We start from the raw sequence: 12864 nt of genomic DNA, 5'->3' as shown, positions 1-12864 counted from the left end.
CCACCCTAAATGACTTGGAGAATTTTCTTAGCAATTATTTTCAATGATTAAAATTAGCATTTTAATAAAACCCTTAGAACAAAAACGCTTCCATTTAAAAACAAACAAACAACACTTATTCGGCTATTATCACATGATGTCTAGTCCAGTCACAGCAGGCCATCATTGGTCACCCTAGACATGTTACGTTCGCGCATGCACGTCACAATCTGGCGCTTGTTTGGCAAAAAAAATGGTTACTGAGAAGGGCAGCGGATTCTATATTGTAGGCACAGGCTGCTACAGTTAAATGAATGCATTGCTATGGTACAACAGTTTTGTGCGTTTTTAGTCAGGCTTTCGCCCTGTTTTATGTTGAATACAGTAACACATCATTTTCCAACTATGTAGAAGTGGTGTATCTAGGAAATAATATCATTGCTTTTTTATATACCTGCAAAATCCTTTCCCATTGAAACTAGAACTTGTAGAAAATTTAGACAGTTCAGGAGGTATAGCTAAATACTCCTGCCTGACTTGACTGTCTTCAGGTTACCTTCGCAGACAGTTAAGGTTATGAATGAACAGCGCAGCACAATGCGCTCTCTCTCCTGTTAAAAGTCATTGTAGCTCACCCACTACTCTGATCGCTCTGTTTCTCCCTCTCTTTGCAATCAATTTAAACAGCAATCCAGTCAGATCAAACAAAAATGAATTAACAGGCATTAAAATGTCTGTTTTCGTAATGAATTGATGTATTGATTCACTTGATCCATAGCAAAAACATAGATCACCAGATAAGCCGCGTGTGCCACTTGTAATAAATACAAACTGTTGCAGTGAAATAATAAGCTACGGCATTGAAAATATTTTTTAAAAAGATTTTGAATGTGTCATAATCAGCTGGATGTACTAGTCGCCCTCCATAGCATAATACCAGTCATTTTTGTTTAAGTGAGACTACCAGTTGGAAACAGTGTTAACTTTTGTAGTTAAGAGGCTCACCCAAAGTATCTGTGGCTCAACCAAAATTGAAATCCTGGCGCCGTGCCTGCAACCTGCCATGCAATGCCACTGTTGTCCAGAAATGTGCTTTTCTGCATCACAAAAACCCAAATACCTTTCTGAATAAAAGGTGAGGGGGTGCTGGTCTTTGCACTAAAACAGGATAAAAGTAAGTTAATATACCATAATAAATGTAATAATAATAATGATAATAGTAGAAGAAGAGGAAGAAGACATCCCTTTATTAATCACAACACAACATGCAGAGTTACAGGGGAAACTGCACACGCCATGCTTAAGTGAAATTATTTTCCCCGCTTTTAACCCATCCCGGAAAGTCCTTCCTCCATGGCAGACCAGGAGAGGTGGGCTGCCAGCTGACAGCGGCGCCCAGTTCCTTTTGTCACCATTGGTCAGGTGGTGATCTTCTTCTTGCATGTTTTTAGTGGGTTTTTTTTAATGGAGGATACCCCAAGTGAACACGGGGAGAACATGCAAACTCCACACAGAAAGGCCCCTTTCGCTCGAGCAGCAGGCACATATGGAGCAGCAGCATGGTGGAAGACATGCCCCTGGCACCCACAGAGCCCCAGGCGGGAATCAAACCCGGGACCTTCTAGCTGTGAGGCAACAGTGTTACCACCATTCCACCGTGCCACTATAGTAACCAAAGGTGTAATCATAGGACTGCTGGATTAGATTATAGAACTGGGCACAAGGGCGAAAGAAGAAAAAGAATGATGTAGAGAATAAAGCCATTATATTATGAGAATAAAATTGCAAATCCTCACCTAGAATAGTCACTTTCAATTTGTTACCTTGTTAAATGAGAATCACTACAGCCACGTTTGTCAGATAAATGTAGTGGAGCAAAAAGTACAGTATTTCTTCCTGAAATGTAGTACAGCAGAAGTATATCATAGCATTAAATGGAAATACTCATCCAAAGTACAAGCACTTGAGTGAAGTACTTTGTCACCTTCTCACTGTAGCTGTCTGTCAGTCTATATGTCAACATGTCTCACCGTCAGTAATAATAAATTAAGTCAGTGAAATAATATCTGAGTGGCATTGCTGAACAAGAGTGAGTTGGCTGGAGCACACTGTGGACTGGTGTGGAAAAACATCAAAGACCTCAAGGGCTGCAAATTCTTTTCCCAATCAAATAAAAAAAAAAAAACAATACAAATTTCTAAACCCCCAAAAGACCCCATGCCTACATCCCATAATTGTTTGACTGGAACCAGTGAATGTTTGGATTTTGGATATCTATTATGTATGTACAGCTCGGAAAAAAATTACGACACCATTGCAAAATGATCAGTTTTTCTGATTTTACTACTTAAAGGTATGTGAGTAAAATGAACATTTTTGGTTTGTTCTGTAAACTACTGACAAAAATTCTCCCAAATTCCAAATACAAATATTGTCATTTAGAGCATTTATTTGCAGAAAATGACAAATGGTCAAAATGACAAAAAAAAAAAAAAAGATGCAGTGTTTTCAGACCTCAGATAACACAAAGAAAACAAGTTCATATTCATTTTTAAACAACACAATACTAATGTTTTAACTTAGGAAGAGTTCAGTTCATTGACCTAGCTGTGTGGCATGGAGCATTCTCCTGCTGGAAAAACCAATCCTCAGAATTGGGGAACATTGTCAGAGCAGAGGGAAGCAAGTTTTCTTCCATGATGAGCTTGTACGTGGCTTGATTCATGCGTCCTTTGCAAAGACGAATCTGCCTGATTGCAGCCTTGAGGAAACACCCCCAGATCATCACCAATCCTCCACCCAATTTGACAGTGGGTGCGAGACACAGTGGCTTGTAAGCCTCTCCAGGTCTCTGTCTAACCATTAGACAACCAGGTGTTGGGCAAAGCTGAAAATTGGACTCATAAGAATGGGTTTCACAGGTGTTTATTTCTCTTCTTGTAAATCCAGACAAAGGAGAGGAGTTGCTACCCTTCTATCAGGCAAACTACACTTTGAAAAAATATCTGAGATAAGTGATAAGGAGGGACAATTTATCTTAGTAAGGGGAAACACTGAAAGTAACCCAATCACTGTTAAATGTGTATGCACCACCTGGAAGCGATATCCATCTCTTCAAGAAAATTGTTGATATGATGATACCAGAGCCAGTAGGCCTTCTAATCTGTGGGGGAGATCTAAATATGCACTTATAGCCAAAACTAGACACCTCTAATGGAAAAGCACAAGATATGAAGACACTAATTACGAAAGTTAATAAATTATTTGAGGAGGCTGGTCTAATCGATATAAGGCGAGAACTACATCCTAAACAAAGGGATTATACTCATTACTCCTCACCCCACTCTATTATTCACAAGAATAGATTATTTTCTAACATTCATAAAAAGACAAGGACAAAATAAACACTTGCAAAATTGGGACAATAGATTTAAGTGACCACACACCTGTATACCTGTCTGTTGACCTGTACTGAGAGGGGAAATTATAGCAATATCCTCTTGTAAGAAAAGGATGAGAAACAAGAAATTAGAAGAATTACAAAATAAATTAAAAGAATTAGAGAAAAAACATAAAATGGAAACAGCACACGATATACTAGAGGAAATCATGAAAACAAGAAATGAAATTAATGATTTGACTAGACACGAAATTAAGAAAAATCTAATGTTTCTTCAAAGTATTATAAAAGCGGATCTAAATCAACGAAAGCTTTGGCCTGGAAACTTAAAAAGAAAACAGAAAGGAACACAGTCCACAAAATTAAAGATCCAGTCACAAAAATAATAAAAAGCAGACTAAATGAAACTCAGGGAGCCTTTGAAACATTCTATCAGACTCTTTATTCTAAATAGGCAGGGAGCAGCATAGCTGAAACAGACAGTTTTTTGGAATCTCTGGAGTTACCAGTGTTAAATGAAGAACAGGGTAAAATAATGATTGAGGACATAAGAGAAAAGGAATGAAAAATAGCAGTAAGTAATCTCAAATTAAATAAATCACCAGGATCAGATGGTTATACGGCAGAATGGTACAAGGAGCTAAAAGAAGAACTAATGTCAGTGATGCTTCCTACACTGAACTGGGTCCTAAAGAAGGCACAAACACCACCCAGTTGGAAAGAAGCAATAATCTCTGCCATTCCAAAGGAAAATAAAGATAAATTAGAATGTGGGTCATATAGACCAATATCAGTTTTTAATACAAACTATAAGTATAACTAACTAAATAACTATATATTATTTACTTCTGGCTAGAAGATTAGAAAAGTTCTTACCTATTTGATACGTAATGACCAGACAGGTTTTATTTGAGAGCGCCAAATGCAAGATAATATACAATGGACATCACAAATTATTAACCACATTCAAAAGAATAAAATAGCAGCAATGGTAATTAGTATTGATGCAGAAAAGGCATTCAATTCAGTGAATTGGACCTTTCTTTATCGAGCTCGACATAGATTTGGCCTACATGAAACAATAATTAAAACAATACAGGCATTATATAACAAACCCACTGCTAGAATAAAAGTAAATGGCTGCTTATCAAACAGTTTTATTTGGGGGAGAGGAACAAGGCAGGATTGTGTCTGTTCACCACTATTATTTGCATTATATTTGGAACCATTTGCTCAATTTATCAGACAAAACAAAGAAATAAAAGCCATTAATATTCATGGGAAGGAACATATACTAGCCTGCTATACAGATCATTTTTTGATTTTTTTTAGGTCAACCAACAAATTCTTTATCTAAACTAATGCAATCATTTCAATATTATGTTCAATTATAAGGCTATAAAATTAATTTATATAAAACACTGCTTAAATACAATTACTGTCCGCCAGAAGAAATCAAGAGTAAGTACCACTTAGCTTGGCAGACTGAGTATCTTAAATATTTGGGAGTTATAATACCCAAGGATCTTACAGATAATATGATATAGTAATCCTTAAGTGTTGTGCATACGATACACATTTTGCTCCAAATAAATTAGATACTAGATTCAAGTAGTGGACATTTAAGGGATTAACATCATCTGTAAGTAACATTTATCATTACTTACAGATGAGACATTTTGTCAGTGACAAGATAAAATGCAAGGCAGAATCTAGCAAACAGCTGTTAGACCTGTTTATGTTAGGCTGAGTCTCAATTTAGAAGTAGTTCGATCCAGAGTCAAAGAGTAAAAAAGGGAAACAAATTCATTAAAGGAACACCCAACAAAAAGTGCACTCATGAGGACAGGAACAGACTAACAAAAAGCGCACTCTAAGGAGTGAAACAATGAACTAAAGGCACACTCAAAGGAGTGGAACAAACAATTCCAATACAAATCCACGTGGGAAGGCTGGACGTGGCTGGTAAGTATGAGCACAGGCTCTGGAAACTCACGGGAGAGATCATGATAATCTGGCAACAAACCAAGCTCAGCGTCTTCCTTATATACAAGGCCCTAATTAGGCTCGTGTACTCCAGGTGCGCTGCTGGAGAGGCGGAGCCAGCTAGGTGCAGGGAACACCCAGCAGAGGCAGACAGGGGGAACAAACAGACAGACACATAACACTAGGGAAAAAGTGGAAACAGAGAACACTACACCCTAAAAAATGATGGGTTAAAAACAACCCAATTTGGTTTATTTTTTAACCCAACACCGGGATCAATATTGGACCAACCCAACGGTAGTTAATTCGACCCAGCGAGTTGGGTTAGTTGCTTTTAACCCAACGGTTGGGTTAGCCAATTTAATCCAATTGTTGGGTCAAATTAATTCCAGCCCTGGGTCAATTCGACCATTAAAAGGGTTGAATATTGTGTCCACATTTAATCCAATGTTGGGTCAAATTAATTCCAGCACTGGGTCAATTCTACCATATGAACTGATTAAATAGCCTACTCAAATTTAATTCAATGTTGGGTCAAAAAAATGTCAGACCTGGGTTACATTAACTACACTCATTTGTTATTACTCCACCAAAATTCTGATTAATTAATAGAATACTATCATCCTGTAAACAGCTACATTACAACCCCTTTTAAAATTCATCCTATAATTTATCAAACAAATATAATATATTATACAATAATGCACTTTTAAATAGTGTTGGGCCGATCCCGATATTGGATCGGTATCGGCCGCCTATATTTATTAATTCACGTATCGGAATGGATCGGGGCATGGGACATTAAAACCGATCCGATATTAAACAAATAGCGGCCTGTTGCTGCAGCCTGCAGCTTTCCTTTCAGAGCGCTCTCACACACACACAGCATGTAAAGGAGGCGTAGGCTTAGTGGTGACCAACCACGCTGGCAGAGCGCAGCCGCAGAGCAGAGAGCAGAGACGGAACACAGAGTTGGCGGCGACTGGAGCAGCCACACGGCTGTTCGACGGAGGGTCCCGACGGTGACTCGTGTGGAGTGGCGCTCCTCAGGATCGGGTGGATCGGCACCAGATGGATGGGACCGAGGAGCGGACGGCGACTTGTTGACGTGCCCATGCATCATCCCACAGCAGAGGGGAGCGACCTGAGATTTCCAGTGGTGAAGCGGCTGGCCCCTGATTTTAACCCTTCCATACAGGTGACGGCGGCCGACGACAGAGCCACCGTGTTTTAAGTGACGGGTTGGCTTTTGTGCCCAATGACATTTTTAATCACACTTTAGAAATAAAGGAACCTTTTTACTTGACCTAAAACCGTCCGTGCTCTCGCTGTGTTGGTGTGGCTGGGAATCAATTTAAACAAATAGTCTTCTCGACTGTTACACAATTGGCTGTGTTATTGATTTCTCTTTCTCACTATTTAATAAATGGCTTGAAATTGAGATTTTCTTTCTATCGGCAAAATATCGGGAAAAAATAAAATTAATATATTGAATCGGATCGGAATTTAAAAAAAGTATATCGGCCCATCCCTACTTTTAAACAATGTTTGTATCTTTGAAAATTATTTATTTGTATCTGTAAAAATCACTAGTGCAAAACTTCCTTCTTCGACAATAACAGTTTGTAAACTTTAGACAGCATCAAAACATCATAAAACAAAAATTCAATAGTGCAAAACTTCCTTCAACAATAATTAACAGTTTGTACACTTTAGATGGTATCAAAACATCATAAAACTGGTCAAACAATCTCAGAGAATATTATAAAAGCTGAAAAGGGGGAACATGTGTACAGTACGACGGGGTGACAAACACACACACACTTTCGGTACCAGCTTTTGACCCACACCAGATCAGCTACTTTTTCCTCTTGACCCAAAATACGAGCACCCAAACCCCATTCATTTTTAGGAAATCAAATTCAAAACATTTACCATTATGAACATGAAACAAATAAAATATACAAATAGATTCTAAACAGGTCCCGGCTTCTTCGGAATTTACATAAACCATACAATTGTGCAAAGGGAGGTAGGGAAGGCGCAACATTTCCTTTGCAGCAACAGCGCAGACGGATGGCGACGTACGTAAACATTGTTATGCATCAACCATTATCACAAAAACACCCGATCTACAGTATTTTATGTTGGTATCATAATGGGTGTCTATCAGCAGGGGGTTGTGTTTAGCAGAAGACTGCCTTTGGTGACTTAAGTTTGACATGATCACACAATTACTATTGTGTTTCTGAACATTAGCTTACAAAAACGGGTCCAATATGTCCTCAGTCAATGAGTAGCAGCAATACAAGGAAGAAAAAATAATAATACAAAAACCGTACTCCCACAGTGAGCCAGGCAGGCAGGCAACCAGAGACAGAGCTGTTACTTGGGCACCAAAATAAAAAAATAAAAAACAATAATAATAAGATTGAGCAGCAGAAGTAATTAAATGAAATCCACAAGTCTCAACTTACTTGCAAGCAAGTATTGCTGCACGCAGAAACTTGACAGGCTTCGACTCATCTCCACCCATCTCGTACACTGCATTCTGTAGGAATTGCCATATTGGAGCACACTGCTTTGGGTATTCGATGTCGAAGATGTAAAAAACCTTGAAACAGACATCAACAGCCGACAGCAGAGTCTTCTGTTCCAAAGCCTCCCCATACAGAATGACAAACAACTGAGACAGGTTCGGGACGTCATTTCCCAGCGACAGGACATAGGGGTGTGGCCTTGATGCCCTTGCTTCCTGGAGGTACTCCACCAAGTTTGTTCCAACCTGAGAAAGGGGAAGGACAAGGTAAGTCAACCAAGCCAAGAGTAGAGTAAGCAAGCTCAGATTTTCACCGATAGTGGCCAAATACATTTTCTAAATTATTCTGCAGTTAAGCACATGTCATTTTTAACTTACAGTAAAACTGCACCCGCGTCGCTCTGTATTTGGACCTCTTTTCCATATACAATAAATGTTTTTGCCAAAAATAGCTGATCAACAAGTTCACATTGCACATTGCAGATCTGCTACTTTTGCCTAACGCTGCCCCATGAATATGGATGCTGGGTTCACATGCTTAGAATCATTATTTCTCTTTAGCTAGTAAGACATACTTAGAGGCTTATGGTCAATAAAGGCCAGGCTGGACTCCTCAATCGTGTGGCGGCAGACTCTTCGTCCAACTTTATAAACTGTTGGCGGAAGCAGTGATGGTAGCTGGTTCAAGGCCAGTTCCCCCAAGCAATCTGTAGGAAGACAACTAGATGTCAATATGTGGAATGTCATACCCATACAAATATGCGTCATTTCAATTCAATGGCGTCAAATGGCGCCTGACAGGACATCCCAGACGCAGAACAGCGTGCAGAACACCAGTGTCTCATTTATTGCACTTTCATACTCATTGTCATTGATCACAACATACATTCACACAGTTCCTGTTGTTTCCCCTCAACCCCCCACCCACTCTTAATGTGAATTAACCAGTCAGTACAGTGTCACCCATAGCCGCGATAGTATCGATCTCGCTATTAAAACAGCACATAAAATTCCAGGAATATCTTTCTTAAAATCAGGTTAGCAAGCCAGCCACTTAACATGGATATGGGTTGTTTGACAACTACATCATCTGCTATGCTACTATTGTGATTGGTTAGGGGGTGAACCACTCTCTGAACTCATCATTTCTGTTAGGGCTAGGCATAGTTTTACCGGGGATTAGAGTTAGGTTTAGGCATATAACCCAGGCCATCTGACCGAAACACCTGCAAAAAAGGTTTAGGGTTAGTAGCAAAATAAAACACAATTTACAGGGTCTGCTGTACAACAACAATAATATTACCGGGTGATAAGCCATCCACCGAAAAGCTCAGCTTCCCCTCCCGTCTGGCCAAGTACAGGATCTTTTCTGCAAACAACGGCAGCCAGGTCTCGAAGAATTTAGGAGCAGCCTCCCCATGCAAGACCATAAAGTCTTGTGCAATCTAAAGAAATTAGGAAAACCAAATTCAATGTGGCAGCAGATGACATACTGATAAAAGATTATAAGATTATAAACAATGTATTCTCATTTGCCGACGTATACCCCTTCCCAACACACCATTCCTGGAGTCATGAGATGTGGGAACTCTTTACAAATCTCAGATGTTGATTTACAACATCTGTTAACTTCCTGACTTTCCAGACTTGTCAGTAAAACTTTCTGAGTAAATAGATGTGTATCATGTAAATAAATTAAACAAAAATTCAATTTAACATGAACAGTACACAATTATGTTGCCAAATGCAACCGCCAACCTCTGGGTTTTCTGTCTCTATCAACCCCCATAAAAGGGCATGTTGGACCCCCAGATTTTGAGCGCTCGCTGCAATTTTGGGGGGTTCCCACGCGAGCTTTGCACGCATTGCAAATTCTGGGGGGTCCTACATGCCCTTTTTTGAGGGTAGAATAGAATGGAGGATCTCTTTACAGTTGTTAAGTACATTTCATAACAGAAATGTGGTATATCTTACACAAATAGAGGCATGGGCCTATTATTTTCTGCCACCCTAAACTCCTGAATTTCTTTGCTTCTTTTTTCTATTTTGAAAAACATTTAGTTACAATAGCTTATGTACAAGTGTCGATGTAGTATTTAAAATGCCGTGTAGGAGACAGAGTCAGACTGTACGCTCGCATAGTCGACTGTGTGGATTGTTTTGGTTTGAATAGATCAGGGTGTCAGGGAGATCACTCCAGTTATGTATTTTTTCTTCTTTTTTTTTGGGGGGGGGGGGGGGAGACTCCTTGGTGTACCACCAGACGGAGGCTCAAGTACCACCAGTGGTACACGTACCACAGGTTGAGAACCACTGGTATAGACCATGTGCTCGCTGTGAATCTGAAAAATCTGAATAATTTAAATGTTCTCACCTTTAAAACTATCAACAAGTTCAGGTAGCTGCCACTCTGTCAATAACCCCTCCACAAAGCTGTCCATACATCTGAAACAAAAAACATAAGGAGGTTTATTAAAAAGTACCAAAAAATTGCAATTTACTCAGCTGATGAAGCTACCCCCCACACTGATAAGCATTAAGCTTGGTTTACGCTTCTGCGTCGCGGCAACGCCGTCGACGCGGACCCTACGCCGTAGCCTGACGCGCACCTCCAAAAAATCCTGATTGCGTCGCATCGACGCGTAGTGACGTGAACGTCGAGGACTGTGATTGGTCCGTTCAGAACGTAATTTTCGGTTCAGTCGCAGCCCTATGGTCGCAGCACAACAACATCGCCAAAGTTTCTGTGGTGAGAGCTACAAGAAAAACTGGACCAAGCCGAAGAAAGAATTATCGAGGAGGTACGCAAGTACGACCACCTCTACAACTCCTCTTCGCGGCAGCAAGAGCCCCCCAAAACCATACAAAGACACAGCCACACCCCCCTAGCGGCTTGGCGGTGAATTGCGGAGCAACGCGTTCCCTCGACGCAGAACTATGAATGCTCAGTGACGGTATGGCAAGCCGTTCCTGCCAGAAATACGCCACATTCAGTCACGTTTCAACTTGAAACGTGACGGCGTAGGGTGTACGCCGTAGGTATGGCGTTGCCGCGACGCCGAAGCGTAAACCAAGCTTTAGCGTTCCCTCCGCTCGTGGCCTCAGCCATTGGAGACGTTAGGGGAGGGGGGACAACAAGAACCAAAAAGAACGAAAGAAAATCCGACGAAGAAAAGAAAAAAACACACAAAAACAAAAGGACTGTGCCGGACCGGTCCGACGCTAGCTAAAACGAACGAAAAACGGACACAAACTTCGCTTCGGACATCCGACGGACATCGTCGGACATCCGACGCTAGCTAGCTAAAACGAACGAAAAACGGACACAAACGGAAAGACGGGGGAGCCCGCAAGCTGCTGCCACTCAGCTTGCCGGCCAGGGAGGGTCTGATAGACATTGAGCAAAACTACTAAATAGCTTCTATAAACAAACTTATCACAGATAATATGCCTTCGCTATGTAGATATAAAAGTATACACAAACCTTTTTATTTAATGTGCCTCGATGGAGATAATATAGCTTCAGCCTCCTGTGACACATTCACTGTGTTGTTGTTGCCGCTCACTGTGCGCGGGAGCTGCAGCGCGCCTTCCGGTAGTGACGCAAGCACGTCTTCAGAAAGGCAGTTACGTCAGACGCAGACCCACCCCCATCCCCCAAACAACCCAACACTAGAATTATTCATATTGTAAATAACTCTGATTGGGTCGAATATTTAATAATTATATCGTTGGGTTCATGAAAATATTTTGACCCAAGTCTTGGTTTGCAGAAAATAACTCAATACCAGAGGTGTCAAGTAACGAAGTACAAATACTTCGTTACTGTACTTAAGTACACTTTTTAGGTATCTATACTTTACTCCATTACTATTTTTTCTGCCTACTTTTGACTTCTACTCATTACATTTTCACACAAGTATCTGTACTTTCTATTCCAGTCTCGTTACTAATTATTATATTTTTTTTACGTCGCGTGCACCATCCAATACAGATCAGTGGTGCCAATCCTCACCTATGAGGTCAAGTGTAATTGGATGAATCATATAAAACAAACGCTCATTGGTTAGACGATTCATCCCATTTGTGCTGACACAAAAGGAAGTCGTCAGAACAGAAGCTAGGACGATAGAGAGCTGGTCGTAAGCAAGCAAGTGACCTACAATCTACACACGCGAAATATATGGCACGCATCAATCATGTCTGAGTCGGAAAAGGATGGCGAAACGTCTGAGAGGTCGGAAACAGGAGGTGGAGACGGAGACCTTCCTCACCCGTGGCCTTATCTAAAAGAATTTTTTGAAATCGTCGGAAGCAAAAACGACTCCTGGCAAATGCAGTGCAAACTCTGCACCCCGAAGACACACGTCATTTTGGCTTTTAAAAACTCTCCGTCAAATTTGAAAAAACATATAGAGGTAAGCTGTTTTCTCTCTCTCTCTCTCTCTCTCTCTCTCTCTCTCTCTCTCCACACACAAACTTGGGCTACATAGAATGTCTTTTCACCCAAGTGTTCTGGCAGTTTTGCAGGCCTGAATACCTCTTGAGATTTGTTTTGTTTGTTTGTTTGTTTGTTTTTTTCTTGGAAGTTAGTAACCGACCTGACATACCCTGGGAGCAAAGGATGTTAAAGCAGTCAGGAACAATTCACTCCTGAAAGCGCATGTTATGCCATTTATGGGTTTGCATGTAGTGAGAGGTCATTACCTCTACCTCTACCCACTACCTCTGGACGTCTAATTGAATTCCAATAAAGTTTGAGAAAGAACATGTTCCTCTCGTTGCTTTGTCTTTGACAGTAATGGGTTTATGATAATGCTGTGTTTTGGGCCACACGTATAATCAGTTTCAAATTAAGCTTCCAATCTACGTATATAGTGGCATCAACTAATTTATTATTATTTTTTAAAGGTTACTTTATACTTTTATACTTTAAGTAGGTTTTTGAGCACATACTTTT

The 12864-nt window shown here is 40.4% G+C and overlaps 1 long non-coding RNA gene across 1 annotated transcript; it reads right to left on the bottom strand.

Annotated features, from left to right (window-relative positions):
- Positions 1 to 3803: 3803 nt before the first annotated feature.
- On the bottom strand, positions 3804 to 11476 carry LOC143327866 (uncharacterized). The gene is made up of 5 exons (XR_013077762.1): positions 11389 to 11476; positions 10279 to 10349; positions 9208 to 9349; positions 8480 to 8611; positions 3804 to 8150 (listed from the first exon to the last, which is right to left on the bottom strand). It is a non-coding gene; the product is annotated as an uncharacterized LOC143327866 (long non-coding RNA).
- Between the last annotated feature and the right edge of the window lie 1388 nt (positions 11477 to 12864).

Source organism: Chaetodon auriga, chromosome 11 (assembly GCF_051107435.1).
Source record: "Chaetodon auriga isolate fChaAug3 chromosome 11, fChaAug3.hap1, whole genome shotgun sequence".
In the NCBI taxonomy this organism is placed as follows: Eukaryota; Metazoa; Chordata; class Actinopteri; order Chaetodontiformes; family Chaetodontidae; genus Chaetodon; species Chaetodon auriga.
This window is presented reverse-complemented; position numbering and strand designations above follow the sequence as displayed.